General features: G+C 31.7%; 1 protein-coding gene and 1 long non-coding RNA gene across 2 annotated transcripts in view; one reads left to right on the plus strand and one right to left on the minus strand.

Moving 5' to 3' along the window:
- LOC134686680 (uncharacterized) overlaps nucleotides 1-4,408 on the plus strand; it is a 49,442-nt gene extending 45,034 nt beyond the window's left edge. Inside the window, exon 4 of the long non-coding RNA XR_010101634.1 lies at nucleotides 4,335-4,408. This is a non-coding gene — a long non-coding RNA (uncharacterized LOC134686680). The remainder of the gene's footprint in view (nucleotides 1-4,334) is intronic.
- LOC134686800 (tyrosine--tRNA ligase, cytoplasmic-like) overlaps nucleotides 1-17,848 on the minus strand; it is a 338,438-nt gene that overhangs the window by 112,153 nt on the left and 208,437 nt on the right. The window lies entirely within an intron of this gene.

The following is a 17,848-nucleotide window of genomic DNA, read 5'->3' on the forward strand; positions in this document are numbered from 1 at the left end:
ATAAACCGATGACTTTGTATTTGGTGATGTCGTTTGATTATACAATTAACATGTACCGATGGTTTTGTATTTGGTGATGTCTTAGGGTAAGAGAAGTAACATGTACCGATGATTTTATATTTGTTGAAGTCTTAGGGTTATACAATTAACATGTACCGATGGTTTTGTATTTGATGATATCTTTGGGTTATACAATTAACATGTATCGATGGCTTTGTATTTGATGAGGTCTCTGGTTTATACACTTAACATATATCGATTGTTTTGTATTTGATGATGTCTTTGGGTTGTACAATTAACATGTCTTGATGGTTTTGTATTTGACGATGTCTTAGGGTTATACAATTAACATGTACCGATGGTTTTGTATATGGTGATTTTTTTGGGTTATACAATTAACATGTTCCAATGGTTTTGTATTTGGTGAGGTTTTTGGGTTATACTCCTAACATATAATGATGGCTTTGTACTTGGTGATGTCGTTGGATTATACAATTAACATGTACCAATGGTTTTGTATTTGGTGATGTCTTAGGGTTATACAATTAACATGTACCGATGGTTTTGTATATGTAATGTATGTTGGCTATATACTCAACATGTACCGATGGTTTTGTATTTGGTGATGTCTTATGGTAAGAGAAGTAACATGTACCGATGATGTTGTATTTGTTGATGTCTTAGAGTTATAAAAGTATAATGAACCGATGGTTTTTATTTGGTTTTATGTCTTAGGGTAAGAGAAGTAACATGTACCGATGGTTTTTTATTTGGTTATGTCCTCTGGGCTATACAATTAACATGCACCGATGGTTTTGTATTTTGTGATGTTTTTTGGGTTATACAATTTACATGTACCGATGGTTTTGTATTTGGTGATGTCTTAGGGTTGATAAAGATAATAACAAGTTCCGATGGTTTTGTATTTGGTGATGTCTTAGGTGTTAGGGTTGATAAAGATAATAACAAGTTCCGATGGTTTTATATTTGGTGATGTCTTACGGTTGACACAGATAATAATATGTACCGATGATTTTGTATCTGTTGTTATCCTAAGGAGTGAAAGTTTTACTTATACCCATCGTTTTGTATCTGGCGATTTATTGATGGATGTGACTTATCCGTGATTTTGAAAAGTTACATGATGGGTGTCAGATGTTGGAAATGTTTTGTTGATGAATTCCCGTTCAACATTGTTTTCTTTACTCCTTCAGGGTTAAAGTGGAGGGTCATATAGCTCAAGCGTTTATATTTGTACATGTTTTGGTCAGTTTTGCTTCGACTTATGCGTTTTGAACTTCTATTTTGCAATTTTGTGAGGAATATTGTTATAATTACTTCATTCATAGTCGATCGCCATTGACAAAATTTCTAATTGATTGCATACAATTCACAGAAAGATCGTAAAACATAGTGTCCATACTGACCACTGAACCATGGTAAGCCACATAAAACAAATCCATTCAACTTCACATGTTAAAAACATATGTGGTCAATCAGCACGGTTCTGACCTCGCGGAAAGAGCGCGTTTATTAGATCAAAACCAGTCGCGTTAGCAAGGGCCCGTCGGATTGGGGAGACTGGATAACTTTTGGAGTTTTGTGTCTTTCAAATATTTTCCATGTATGCACTTTAACTTAATGTGTTTTTGTAAACACACCGGAATGCAACACACGCATTCTTTATGAGCAATTTTTTTAAAAATTATTTGATAGAACGAGATTTGATTAGATTTTGATAAGTAGGTAATTTATTCTAAGTCTGCAACAGGTTGAAAATGTCTTCACCTGCTTTTCTTAATGACTAAAAAGTAAAAAAACAAAAACAAAAATACCGAGCTCCAAAAAATTCAAATCGGAAAGTCCCTTATCAAATGGCAAAATCAAAAGCTGAAACACTTAAACCGAATGGAAAACATCTGTCATATTCCTGATTTGGCACGGTCATTTCCTTATGTAGAAAATGTAAACAAAACTATTCCCTTTCCTTTATCAGGGGGGAAGGGGGGGGGGGTTACAGGAGAATTTTGAAAATGTATAACCTGGCCCGGTAAGATTTGAAAATAAATAACTGTGCGCAAGACAGGAAGTGTTTATGCCTCACTATCTTCTTTTTTTCAGTTTCGAGGTCAATTTGGAGATGTTGATTGTTTCATTATTTTTTTCTTTATGTTATATAACCATCTGGCAGATGATTTTCAAATGAAAACAAAACCGGTTCGCAAATTTTCCGTTTTTTTTTCTTAAACGGTCTGAAAAAAGTGATGTTGACGTTTTAGAGCTGACATTCAATTAAAGATACGACCATAAACCAGTTCAGCATACGGCATACCTACACAGTGATTATGCAATTGTATCATAAATATATTTCAGTATCATTAACACGGCCTGCTTTTACTTTATAAAACCCAGTATTTTTGAGTTGTTCAATGTACGTCTAGTACATGTATGACGGTAGGGTTGGTTTATTTATTTTATTTTTAGTGATAATAAAGAACGGTACTTTAAGGTAAACAAAGAACATGTCAATTGTTCTGATAGACGTTTATGATACAATACAATATTTAAATGGGGACAGTTTGTGTTGCTGGTTCATTGTTGCATTATATCTCACATTCTATAAAATTCTTGATATTTGTTCAATAACTTTGAAAAGGTAATTTAAAAAGTTAAGTTTTGTAAAGTACGCTCCATAATTTTGCTTTTAAATGTTTAAGTTTTGTGTTTGTTTCAGTTTGTGAAACTTATAAGGTGTAGAATTTGTAAAAATATATTATCAAGGAATATTGTAAGTGACCTGAACAGATAATTTAATTTACTATTAATTTTCTCAACGAAGAGGTTTTTCTATATATTTATTTTTGACAAGGTAGTTTACTGGAGTAGATAAAACACACATTTTTATCGAATTACGACTGAAGAGGAATAACTTTATCAATATTTTACTATACATCATATAGTTCACATTATAATAACTAAAACATTGGACGAAAACTTCTAAAAGAGGATTTACATTATAATGTAATGAATTATTTTTAAGCAACTAACAAATTGCATTTTTAAATTTTTCTACGTGGACGTTTTGTTTTGGTCACATGTTCAATTCAATCAGAAGGTTACAAAGATAATGTTAAATATTTATTACCTAAAAACAAAACTACGCGATAACTCTCTTACGGCTATATAAATTTCAATAAAAACAAAATGTAATGTTGAACCTTTAAACAAATAGCTGTAGCTGTACATTAAAAAAAAAAAGATATTTTCAAAATCTTTGTAGCAAATAAAATTACAAAGCTATATGCAAATTTATCTCAAGACTTTGCTGTTCCTCAAAAGAGAGGCAAAAGATACCAGAGGAACATTTAAACTCATAAGTCGAAAATAAACTGACAACACCATGGCTCAAAAAGAAATACGAACAGATAAACAAAAGTGCACAAAACACAACATGAAAAACTCAAGATTGAGCAACACGAACCCAACCAAAAACTGGAGGTGATCTCAGGTGTTCCGGAAGGGTAAGCAGATCCTGCTCCACATGTGGCACCCGTCATGTTGCTCATGCTAGTACAAACCCGGCAATTTGTCTTATTCGGTATGACACATTCGGGAAAAGGGGACGGGATTGCAGTTACGACATTAGGAACATATCCGTTTTCATCTGTGAGATGAATATTCCATAACAGTCAACCAACTCGTGTTGGCGTCCGTAAAACTTACGAAGGGATAATTTCAACTTCAGCACTTGGAACTTTTAGTTTAATTGCTTTCTTGTGAGCAGAAACCCTCTATCAAAAATCATGATAGGAAATACAAGCCCTGGAATATCGTATAAATTGGGAGATATATACTCAAAACTTGTTATAAGCAAATTGTGTATAATAATCTTGATGGAACTGAAGAGGTTATTTTAGAAATTGATAAATCCATCCTGCGATATAAAACCGTGCTACTTACACAACCATTGTTCAACCAGAGTTATTAAGAAGAACGACTGACAACGACATTCCATTCTGACTGTGACAAAGTCTTGAAATGGATTTTTTTCAGTTATAAATTTAATACAAAACCAATTACGGAAAGTTGTGGTTATGTATTGCTTAACTAGTCCGGAAAATAAACTTTTTAATTCATTATTACTTTCTAAAAAAATATTTTCTATAAATCATCATTCAAAATGCTATAAAAAGTTTTCAATTTTTAGAGGGAAAATGTATGTATGCAATACTTAAACCAGTTTTCAAGCAGCTTTACACACCCCATTATTAGTTGTTCATGATTTTCATAAAATATATTTACTGATTAAATATTTCATTTAATGTCATTTTCAGGGAATTGCAGTACAATACGATTACCAGGCTATATGGAAAATCTTTTGAACAGTTGACTGTTCTTCAAGGCTTGTAAGTTATTTGAATCCTCCAAGACAAAAAAATGCCAGCATTTGTTGTTGACTTGCTATTATTGCATGCTACCACACATTTTCTGTTATTGCTTTTTTCATGTTACTTATATTTTGTGAAGATATTGATTGAGTGCAGATTATTTGATTGTTTTGAAAAGGGTAATTGCAACTGTTCGACAAAGGTCATAAATTAGTGTTACATTAATTTGGTGCGAAGTTCACAGTGGACCCTCTCGTACAACGTAAATTATTTTGTATTCTTAAATTTAAAAAATGTGCTGATGCAGTATATTTCCTAAAAGTGTTTTAATTATGACACTGAACAGCTATTTATATGCATATCCATTCAAAGGCTTTACACCGCATCTTCTCGAATATAGTTAACAGTTAACAGAAATCAACACTCATAAGTTCTTTGTTCAACATCATGAATTAGATGACTGCCACGACATATCTGTGTCTAAACTTCCATGCGACAAGTTTTTCGCAATCTTAGATCTTTATAAACTAGAATATACAATAGATTATTCGTCGTATATGTTTTTCTACCGATTTTTTTACTTTTATCTATAGTGAGATATGTATTGAATCTGAATTAGCATGACTGGTGATAAATGGATAGCAGGATACGTTTGCCAGCTACTTTTTTGTTTCTTTGTCAGAGTTATATACTTATGATGTATGTGTACACAATTTTGACGGCTAGATCCTCATTTTCCGTTAGTTCTGTTGGAATGAAAAGTCTAACGTTTGATTCCTCTGTCTTTTTGTTACTTTGACTTGTCTTCTGAAACGATTTATGCTATTACAATATCCTTCTGCCTCTACTTATTTTATTTTTTAATAACTTTTTTTATCACTCAGAAAGATTTGTGACACATTTTGGTCTACTTTAATTAGGTATTAGGCTTAAGGTGTGTCATTTCTATATAAAAAATAATGAAAATCTAGTATATTTTTAATTAAAAAGATAGCTTCACATCACCTGAATTTTGTTAATTGTGGTTGCCGGTATTGTTTGATGACAAGCTAGTTTGCTAGAGCGGAGATGACTAAAATAGTAACAAATTCAGACACTTCCATTCTTAAGAAGAATAACATTATCTATCGTTGGTTAGTAATTCATGATAAAATCCAAGGCTTTGGAATTTTCGTTTATTTTGTTCTATTTTTAGAATTATAAACTCGAATCACTGTTCATGTAAACACAACATAGACACCAGATCGAAATTTTCTACGCCTGACTCGCGTTTGTCTGAAAAAGATTATTTTTTTTATATAGATTAGACCGTTGGTTTTCCCGTTTGAATGGTTTTACACTAATAATGTTGGGCCCTTTATAGCTTGTTGTTCGGTGTGAGCCAAGGCTCCGTGTTGAAGGCCGTACATTGACCTATAATGGTTTACCTTTATTAATTGTTATTTGGATGGAGAGTTGTTTCATAGGCACTCACACCACATCTTCCTATATGTAATCATCAGTGACAATCGAATAAAAAAAGTTTAAAAAAGGCCAAGCAGAGTAGGAGGTAGAAGGGCATTGGGGACCAAAAATTCCTAAATATAACAAACTATCAACAAATGTCTGTGTATTGCAATACAATACTGATTGCTATCGACATCAGAAGTATTATAAACAAAAAATTAAATTATAAAAAAGAAGATGTGGTATGATTGTCAATGAGACAACTATCCACAAAAGACCAAAAACATTAACAAATATAGGTCACCGTACGGCCTTCAACAATGAGCAAAGCCCATACCGCATAGTCAGCTATAAAAGACCCCGATAAGACAATGTAAAACAATTCAAACGAGAAAACTAACGGCCTTACTTATGTTAAAAAAAATGAACGAAAAACAAATATGAACCACATAAACAAACGACAACCACTGAATATACAGGCTCCTGACTTGGGACAGTCACATACATAAATAATGTGGCGGGGTTAAACATGTTAGCGGGATCCCAACCCTCCCCCTAACCTCGGACAGTGGAATAACAGTACAACATAAGAACGAACTATAAAAATCAGTTGAAAAAGGCTTAACTCATCAGATGGACAAAAATATAACTAGACGTGACACAAAAAGACACAATGAACAGATCTGAGAGTACTCGTAGTTATCTGACAGCTAGTTCAAAGCCACTAACAACTAATAAAAAAAATAATGCATCTAAGACTAAACTATCAATCCGTACACATCCAACATCCAATGGATTTAGTGTAAAGACATCATAAACAGCTAGAGAAAAAACATGACCTTGTGCAATGCCAAGTTACAGGTATCGACAGATTGTAGATCCATGAATATGTATATAATACGTTGTTCATTTGTAACCCTAAAAAGGTACCAAATTGGAAAAGTTGTACCTTGTCGCTTAACGAGAAGGAACAATATTTTTCAACAGTATTACTAGCTTAAAAATTTGACACAAGACTACGGGAAATTGTTGTGCAACGTACACTGTATGTATGCGTCAAAAAGTATTAGGTTCCTAAGTACAACTACGATAACTGAAAGGATTTTTCGGAATAAATATGCTTTGCCAGCATCCAGTGGTGACTTTATACTGCCATTTTATGTTAGGTTCATGTTGCTCAGTCTTAAGTTTGATATATTGTGTTTAATACACTGTTGTTTGTCTATGTATTGTGTATTGTATATGCCATGGCAGAGTTAGTTTGTTTGACTTAGAGTTTGATAAACCTTTGGTATCTTCAGCCTCTCCTTTGCAATTTTCCTTCATATAAAAATTAGAAGATGTGGTATGATTGCCAATAAGACAACTTCCCACCAAAGTTCAAAATGAAGTGGATGTAGGCAATCATAGGCAATCGTACGGCCTATAACAGTGAGAAAAACCCATACCGCATGGTCGGCTATCAAAGGCCCAAACATAAAAAATATAAAACAATTCAATTTGGAAAATTAACGGTCTTTTGTATATGTATATTTTAATTTATTTCATACATATGAAGTGCATAGTAGAAATTTTAGAATATATGAAAAGTTAGAACATTTAATGTACATGGAATTGATGAAATAATTTAAGTGGTTTGAATTTTGATCTTTGAGAAGTTACCCTGCATCTGGGTATAGTAATTTTAGTTAACCTGAGCAGGGATGCCAAATTTTGAGGCCAATATTCTTAGAAAGGGATACTTTTAATAATATGTCGTTATACATCTTTGATTAAGTTTGATAGTACAAAATCAGGTACTTCTGATCTGAACCACAGGGCAGATGTGCCCTTCTATCAAAATTTCATATACTTCTTAAGAAACGTTCAACAAGGGTTCTACAGTGATCCCAGGTCCCCAAGATTTCATTTGATACCAAAACTACCCTAATATTTCACCTATTGACTAAGATACGGCTATGCGTAGGAACTAATTTTTTTAATTTTTTTTAATACTTTCTTATACATTCTTACAGATAGGGACTGTATTAGTGGTTGTATACCTATACTGTGGCCATTTTGGCAAAGTTTTCATTAGTAGCTACTGCATGAGATTAGAAAGCTATTTGAACCAATATGACTTCTAAAAAAATCATTTAGTAAAATATCACAAAACATAATATTGCGAAAATTATTCTACACGTCAACTTGACAAATTTTTCGCTAGTAGCTACTGCATAAGGAGAAGTTGGAGGTTTACCTATCTATAGCAACAGGTTAAAACATTTTGTTTTCTTCGGAAACTGACTGTTTAAGATTAGGGATATGACAGTTGTATTCTATTCGTTCCGTTTGTTGATAACTTTTGGTTACATACCAGTAGAACAAATGATAAATAGGGACATCAGATTTATATAATTGATAAGATAAGATAACATAAATTGTTTTGAATTGTGTTTATTGAGAGGATACCCTGCATCTGCTGAAAAACAACCCAATTGAGCGTGCATGCAGTTACTTCGAGCTTTCATCAAACAAGCAGGATATGTATTATGATGATATATTATGTTTACTTTTTCATATGCATGTAATGGATACAGTAATTTCGAAATGATTTATTTATTGAAATATTGTTATCAATCCACATCATAATAAAGAGATGTTGTATAATAATAATATGAGGAAGGCAGCTTTATAATGTCCTAGATATTGATTGGTTGTTGGTTGTTCGTTCAGTGGCAAATATTTCATGCATGTTCAGAACTAATGTCCAAGGCTACGGCTACAATAACGTTTTGTTTATGTCTAAAATAAAATTATAAGTTCAGATGGAAAATGCTATTTTTCTTGAAAAAAATATTCTGATTTCCAAATTGATGAATAAAAAAGCATAGGACAAAAAAATATTTTGAATCCAGATCTTTGCCAAAAATGATTTTATCTTTCAGATATGCAAATTAAATTTAACTTTTATATATCTAAAAACATAAAAACTTCCCAAACCGCACATGTCAGTCTGTACACAGTACTTTTTAGGTGATAATACGACTGAATTTGCCAATTTGTTATGATAAACCTTAATACTAGTGTTAAATTTTGACTAAATAATTTAAAATGATAGCGCTGACGGGCTTCGGTAAAAAAAAATCTGACTCGAATAAAAACATTTTGTATTTCTGATTATCTTCAGTTTGTGAGTTCTACATCAATATCTGACATATACTATTAAATTCAGAGTCAGTTTTATGTCATTTCTTCCATATATTTTTTTTGTTACATGTACATAATGTAGCTTACTTTTCAAGTTCTTATATGATAGCAAACAAAAATTGAGAATGGAAATGGGAAATACAAGCATGTTAAAAAAACACATTTGGTTTCAGACAATAACTTGAGTTAAGTAAATGGATTTCCATGAAATTTTACCAGGAGGTTCATACACAAAACTCAAAAGGAAGATAAGAATTGATTTAGGGGTTATAGTACATTATTGGGGGTACTTTTATTTTTTTATTTTGGGTTTTTCTTCCAAAAATTACCTTATTTACATCAATTATACTCATCTAGTACAGATTTGGCAGGAGATGCACTCAAAATATGGTGTTTTAAACATTTTATCTGTAGTCTGTGCATTTTTCCGATGATGTACATGTACTTCTTGATAATGTTGATGTGAGTATCATGATAAAGAAAATATATTTGGTAACCGTAAGTATATATTCACAATTGACATGCACCAGAGCGAGAAAAGGATCTTCTTTCCCTTTAATTCCAAAAATTGCACATGATTTTTTTTCTCTCACAGAAACACATGAGTTATTTGGTAAATAAAACATTTGTCAATGTTTGAAAGTTTCAGTAATAAAAATTCAGTTTAGCTTGTTTGAATGTTTCACTGATTGTGTGAAAATTTAAACAGCAATGTACAAAACACTTGAATAAATTGCATTATCTGCAGAATTATTGATAACTTTCCTAACAATAAATTCACAAGGACATAAAACTAACACATTGTCCATGCTATTCTGATCTGAGTTTTATACATACATATACTGGCATGGCTGTGCTGTTTCAAGTTGTCTTCTTTTTCTGTTTCCTAAGAAGTATTTGTTTAACCTGTTCAGTCACTATAAAGTGTTACAATATTTAGACGCAACACATAAATAGTGACCAAAAAGGTTCTGCTTTCACACGAGAGGAGCTAGAAAAAAAATAAATGTACACATTTTCAATAGTTAGTAGGACTTACTATCATATGGAATTAAGGAGATATGTACATGTAGTTCGAGACTTCTGCTGAATAGAAATATGTGGGTCTTCCTGTGCCTGTTTTCAAATTAGTCCATATTGAAGTTTAAATGATCCAAAATTAAAATATGTTTGATTTCAACTGACATAAAAAAAAATTGATGTTATTTATATGCTCAATATACATCTGCGGTCGTATCAGGCTGTGCATGGCAAAGCATTTTATTGCATTTAGGTTTGTACTTTTTTTTTTGGTCATGAAAATACCCTAATTTTACCTAAATTGTCAATTTTTTTTACCAATTTTTTTTTATGTACCAGACAAAAGTTTATTCTGTGCTTATTTCGTAGACTTCCCTTGTTTACAATAGAGTTATACCAATTTAATTTTGAGTCCATGTAGAGTCATTGAAAAATTAGTTTGAAATAACATCCAAACAATCCATGATCCTGTAATGAGACCAGTACCCAAATTCCATACATCTTTACATGTATGGTTAATTTCAAATCCTTTAAACTGGGATATAAAAAGAGATTTTGTTTTATTTCATGCTGTAACTATTATTTTTGGAAGAAAAGGATGTTCATGGTAACACATTTGATTTGCTCATTTTATTGGAACCCAATTGAACCTTTCCATAGATTCACCTGATAGTTACCTGTCCATTTAAACTTTTTGCAGTTCTATTGTCCCATTGAACAAATACAACAGGTATTGTTCTCTGTATAGTTTATAGTCACTCAGACCTTTAAATTTCTTCTAAGAGAAATCTATCACTTATTAATTAATGTACCAGAGTAGAGATGATAATAAGATAATTGCACATGGTGAAAAAAAACTTGTAAGTTTTTTGCAGGTATTTTTTGTTGAATAGGTGCAATTTGGTTACTGAGTACAATTTTTGTACTGTGATGTTATATCATAAGTGTGTATTGCTAAATAGGTTGAAATGTGAACCTGATAGTGATATACCGTAGTGATAAAGTACATGTACTTGGTAGAGTGAAAATGTTTTGATCAGGGATAAACTGATGCATAAAATATGCAGGCGACTGCTGCAGCTTGAATTTTAAAGGATGTAGCCCACATTCTTCCAAGTAACATGCCCTATATACACATTATGGTTTATTCTCATGGGTTATCATAGTAACTCCATATTCCCATAAAATCTTTGGACAATAGACGTATTTACACTTGTATGCAAATTTGTCCGCCATTACATAACATCACACAGGTTCCCGTAAACTTTGACTTCATAATTCAAAATATTTGACGTCATAACTAAAAAGTGATTGTTGCTTGACGTCAAAAGGTTATTTGGAGGTGATATAAGGTCATTCGGAGGCAAAATACAGCTAAATACCAAAAGTGTAAATACGTTTATATTGAAGCATACAATATATACAGTAGTCAGTTCTAAATGTACTACTCAGACTCAAGTCTCCTTTTATGATTAAACTTAGAGAGAGAAAACAAAACAGTTTCCATTTCCTGGGACTGTATAAGGTGTGACATAATCAATGAAAAGATGTCTTGAGAGTTTGCCATTTAGAAAGTACAGAATAAGAAGATTGTGAATTATTTGAATGTTTTAACTTTTGTTAAGTTTTGAATTAGTCTGTGGACTACCAAAGGATCCAGAGGGAGACCCTTTTCTTGGGGGAAAAAATGATGATTATATAGGAAATAACTGAAGCATGACTGGAGCGCCCCGTCAGCCCCCCCCCCTTTTATGAAAAATGCTGGATTCGCCATTGACTACATGAATAACCGCGATCACATTCAACGGTATAATTATCACTGTTCCTTGGTGTGGGGAATAATGGTATGTGGCAGATGAACATAAGGAGTAATGGTCAACCAGTGCACCGGAGTTTACCCCGGATGCCCGACATGGTCAATTTGTAAAAATATATTGCTTGCAGAGTTTTTTTTCTGTGTTCCCATGGCTGGACGGAACTTTTACGCTAAATATGTTATCGTTAACTATGATTTTGCGACTTTTGAATGAAGTACCTGTGATTATTTAGGACATTTGCTTTGACCTTACTGATAATGAAATGTTGAAGCAGACGAAACATGGCGTCGGATGTTGTTGTCATAACTTCGGTAATTTCCGTTATACAATAAAATTTAAATAAGCTACACAAGTAGCCAACATTACTGAATTCTTGTTTTTGCAAACAAATAAAAATTCATGTCGTATTTAAAATCGAATTTGTTCCGTTCTGCCTGTTTTTACAAGATCGCGATTGAACGAGAATTTTGGCAGCCATTAATAAAAAATAATCGTACGAGATTTAACGAGAGTGACGAAACTTTTCAGACGGGTCGTCTAGCAAGAGTTATCGTTCTTTGTCCCAAAACGATGCTTCTACCATAAGTGCCAGCATAGCTGGCATATAATGAATAAGTCATCAATCAAAAAGACAATTAACATATAAGAAATCGACTAAAAAATTATCAACACCGACACAGTTTAGTAAGATTTTAAAGCCTTCTGACCCACTTGAAGTTCCTCGAAAGTTCGAAATTTAAAGCAGAAGTTACAGATATCATGCTGATTTGTTCTGTCTGCGAAAAATTCAGTTTTCTTGCGCAAGTCGAAACTGTTTTTGTCATATCGTTTTGAAAGTTGTTAGAATTCAATTTTAATGACAGATCATTGATAGGTTTGTTTAAAATATTCAATGTTTTTACAAGAATTCATTTAAAGCTAAAAAATATTGTTTAGACATATCTTAATCCTTCAAGATTGTGCATTTTCCGTAGACGTCTTTTTGTTTGATGTCTCCTTAATTATTTGATCGCCAAACAGTTAAATGTTCCGTATTCTCAGTGCATTATTTTATTATGCATATTCTGAATACGGAACTTTTAAGCAATCGTATTTTAAAACTAAAATGAAATTGTTAACACGTTTTCATATGTATATCACTTCTATACAAGAATATAAGAGACATATTCAGAGAAACTGATGTTCAAAGTACAGTACCTGCGATAAGAATATAGGGTTCCTAATTTTTTTTTTTAACTTTTTTCCATCTGAAGGTACCCTTTTGCCACTCGTTATTTACATGATTGAATAAGAGCATCAATATTTGATGTCAGTAGCTCATACTTAAAAGTCTGCCAACACTGGTATCGACCTACAAATGTAGCTATCAAGAAATATGGTCACATTATTTAAAGAAGGCTAAATTTGTCAAACATATTGAATGTTTCTATTTTTAGAGCAGGCCCTAGTATGTTTTCATTTTGCGCTAATAAAATTACGCTATTAATGTATAATCACTAATTATAATATAAATTAACAAGTTATAAATCATCTCTGCCTCACTTCCAGTAACCTTCAATCTATGTAATGCTGTTTGTATTGCTAGATGCGAATATATTACAAGGTTGACACCTCGTAGATACTTGCAAGAAAATTGATTCCGCAATCAAATATTTGCCACCATGTGTTGATAATTTGCTGATAAATTAAATAACTTGTCTTTTTCTTTCAAATTTTAACAGGTTTTATGTTTTTCTTAAGGTAAATCTGTAATGATTTAACTTATCGTTTTGATCAACCATTCGTTTGATGTGTTTATGATTTTGATATTGCCATTTCATAAGGGACTTTCCGATTTGACTTTTCCTTTGAGTTCGGTATTTTTTGTTATTTCACTTTTTACAGTTCACAAAATTCATACAAATGGTTTTTCTAATTAAGTTTTGTACATATAAAATATATTGATTACTGTTTTAAAGACATGAAAAATAAGGACTTTAAGTTTATATAATTGAAGTGATAAGATAATCTGAGTGATTTGAATTTTGTCTATCGAGAGGTTCCTGACAAGGTATATAACGGGAGTAGTGACTATATTCCTATTGAAATTGAGACCATTCTAGAGAGAAATAATACCCCTAGAGACAGGCGATATACATATTCGGTTGTTAATTAACATTTTCAGAACAACCAAATCATTGTGCTAAGCCAATTTTCATGTCACTCTTTTCTAATTTGTTCTTTGTGAAGGGTAATCTACTCGATTTCAATTTGATATAAAAAAAAAAAAAAGAATGAATAGATATCGATACATTACGAAAACGTCAAGATATTTTTTTTTATTTTTTTATCAACTATAGCTGTTAATATGCGACCAATTTGGCAAAGTTGTTGGTTAGTAACTGCTGCATGAGGAGGGCAAACCATTTCAAACTTTTATTCATTTGGTAAACAAAACGAAAACTGTTTCGTTAATTATTTTATACTCATAAAGGTTTTGATGAACTTCACAGAAACAACTTAAGTAACTGAATTGAAAATTGATGTCTGATATTCTTATTGTCTACCAAAACTTGTAATTGACCTATAGCTAGCTGTTGTAAAATATGGTTAAAAAGATAAATGTTTGTGTATTGAATTTAATCAACGATAATGCGATACGTTTTAGGTAGTTAACGTAAAAATTGAAGTCATAAAGAATAAATACTCGTTTTGTCATTATTATAAGACTGTTATACTTCGAAAAAATAGAAAAAAGCATTCGACTCAAACAACATCAACACCTACACCGATTAGTAAGGTTTAAAAGGATTCTGACCCACTTCAAGTTCTTTTAAATACTTCCTGTTAATCTTACTATCGAAATTAAAAGAAGAAGTTTATGAATATTTGATATACCTTAAACTCATTTGTTGTGCTTGTCCCAAGTCGAGAACTCATCATGAGATGTCTTTTGTCATATCGTATTATTTTTCGAAAATTAATGACAGATCATTGATAGTTTTTTTCTCACAGAAGTAGCATTAGAGCTTAATACGTTTTTAGCACACATATTAATCCGTTATGTTTCCCCCTAGATGTCTTTTTTTTTTCTTTTTTTTTTTTATCTTATTGAGTTGTCTTTACCAACATCTAAACATATTCTGACTTAAAATAGAGGGATCGTATTTAAATGTCGAAATATTCTGATTTAATATTGATTTTATTTCGCTATTAACTTATACGAAAAACAACTCACAAACATTGTAAATGTACTTTGGTTCAAATTTAGATTAATAAAGATACAAAAGGGTGCTTTGAAATTATGAAATGGTTGATTCTGCATATTCAATAAAATTATGTATTTTCAATATACGGTATCTCTTCGTTTTTTAATCTTTGTTACAAGTATCGTCAGTCAGAATGAATACTACCACGTGTTGAATTACAATTATTTACTTGTAACTCTTGCGTATTTACTAAACGGATGATATGTGTTAACCGATGGTCTAACATATTCAATGATTCAACAAAAATGTCCAGAGATCAGTTTCATTAAGATGATTGTCTTACTTGTGAGTGATGCGGTTATTTTTTTCAATGTTTGTATTGTTCCAACCGGTAAAAACCCATTTGTCATAATATCTTGATTTCATTTTAACTTGTACCATCGATTAAATCCTAAAGTAAGTGAATTAAATGACTGATGGTTTGGTATTTAACGATGTCTTAGGGTAAGTGAAGTAACGTGTACTAATGGCTTTGTATTTGGAAATGTCTTATGGTTATACAATTATCATATACCGATGGTTTTGTATTTGATGATGTCTTAGGGTTATACAATTACCATGTACCGATGGTTTTGTACTTAGCGATGTCTAAGGGTTATACAATTAACATGTACCGATGGTTTTGTTTTTGGTGATGTTTAAGGGTTATATAATTAACATAAACCGATGGTTTTGTATTTAGCGATGTCTGAGTGTAAGAGTAGCAACACGATCAATTGGTTTTGTATTTGGTGATGTCTTTGAGTTATATAATAAACATATACCGATGGTTCTTATTTTTGTGATGTCTTTGGGTTATCCAATTAACATGTACCGATGGTTTTGTATTAGGTCATGTCTTTGGGTTATACAACTACTATGTACCGATGGTTTTGTATTTGGTAATGTCTTTGGGTTATGCAATCAACATGTACCGATGGTTGTATTTGGGGGCGTCTTTTGGGTATACAATTATAAAATTATTAAGATATAATTAAAATTACAGCACCAATACGGTAAGGTTGTTATTGGCTTCTTTTAAATGAGGAAGGAAAAATATTTAAATAAATATTTCTAACCCACAAACTGATGTGCAAAGTTCATGAAGTACAGTACATGCACTAAGAATATAGGGTTCCAATGAACAACTTAGAATTGTAATTTTTTATTAATATTTTTACCACAGTACTTTGGTGACTTTATATTGCTTGCCCACATTTCCATTTGACATTATCCACTCATTATTGACAGGATTGAATAAGGGAATCAGTCTTTGATATCAGTAGATCACACTTTAAGTTTGTCAACACTAATCCTAGCTGTTATAAAAGATGGTCATTTAGATAAAAAAAAGAGGTCCAAATTCATTATTTAAAGATCGCTAAATCTGTCAAACAAATCGATTTTTTTGTACGTTTTAGAGCAGACTTTGGTATAGTTTTCATTTTGTTTTAATCAATACGATATTAATGTATAATTATTATTAATCATATAAATTAACCAGTTTTCAATCATCTCTGCCTCACTTCCAGTAGCCTCCTGTCTATTTGATGCTGTTTGTATAGCTAGATACGAAACCATGACAAGGTTTGACGCCTCTTGATTATATATATATAAGTGCTTGCAAGTGTATTGATTCCGCAAATACAAATTTGTATTCATGTGCTGATAGTTTGCTGGTACATTTAATAACTTGTCTTCTTTCATTAATTTTGTTAGGTTTTATGTTTTTGTTACGGTAAATCTGTAATGATTCAACTAGTTACCATCCGTATAACGTCCGTTGGTTTCTATCCGTATTACGTGCGTATTTAAAATATAAAATATACATAGTATATGAATTCATGTAATTCTTTCTCCCTGTAGAGAGAGAGGTAGAGAGACATACAATCTGTTTCAGTTTTGTTGCTTATTCATCTGGTTGTTTTCATTAAACCTTGTCCGGGTGAATACTGTTTTATCTTTGACCATGGCTTGTAGTATATGATTTGAATGTATATTACTACACGACGGCGTTGTGCATATCACCATGAGCTTCATCTGAGCTTGACATAGTATTTGAATGTATGTAATTCTTTCTCCCTTTAGACAGAGAGAGAGGGGCATACAATATGTTTCGGTTGTGTTTCTTATTCATCTGGTTGTTCTCATACAACCTTGTCTGGGTGAGTACTGTTTTATCTTTGACCACGGTTTGTAGTATTTGATGTGAAAGTATATTACTACTAGACGGCGTTTCGCATATCACCATGAGCTTCATCTGAGCTTGGCCTTTGACCTTAATGTAAACCATAATTGATTTTTCCACATTTACACAAGTACTGTAAAAACTTAATTTCTGTTACAAATCATAACTTTGTTTTGGAAATATCTTGTTGTGGTTGGATTAAAAAAAAAATGTTATATTATGTATGCTATTCAAGATTGTTTCCAGGTGTAAGAAAATAATCTTTTATTTGTTTTAATTTTAAGAAAGATAATATTTAATGTTGGCAAACTTTTTTTTTGTAAAAAATCACAAATCTTGTTATATGTCTTCTAATGCTAGGAAAAGATGATATATAGGTGTTATAAAATTATTTCAAAGCGATCGAAGGTACCAAATATCACAAAAGAGTGGTGTAAACTACATTTTTGTAAAACTAATCTTAAATTTTGAGAATCGTCTTTATTGTTGGATTTAAAATTGATATGTAGTTATAATATGCTGTTCCAATCTGTTACTCAATGGGTTTTTTGTCAATGGATTGCTGTCTCAACG

This window comes from Mytilus trossulus, chromosome 10 (genome assembly GCF_036588685.1).
Source record: "Mytilus trossulus isolate FHL-02 chromosome 10, PNRI_Mtr1.1.1.hap1, whole genome shotgun sequence".
Lineage (NCBI taxonomy): Eukaryota > Metazoa > Mollusca > Bivalvia > Mytilida > Mytilidae > Mytilus > Mytilus trossulus.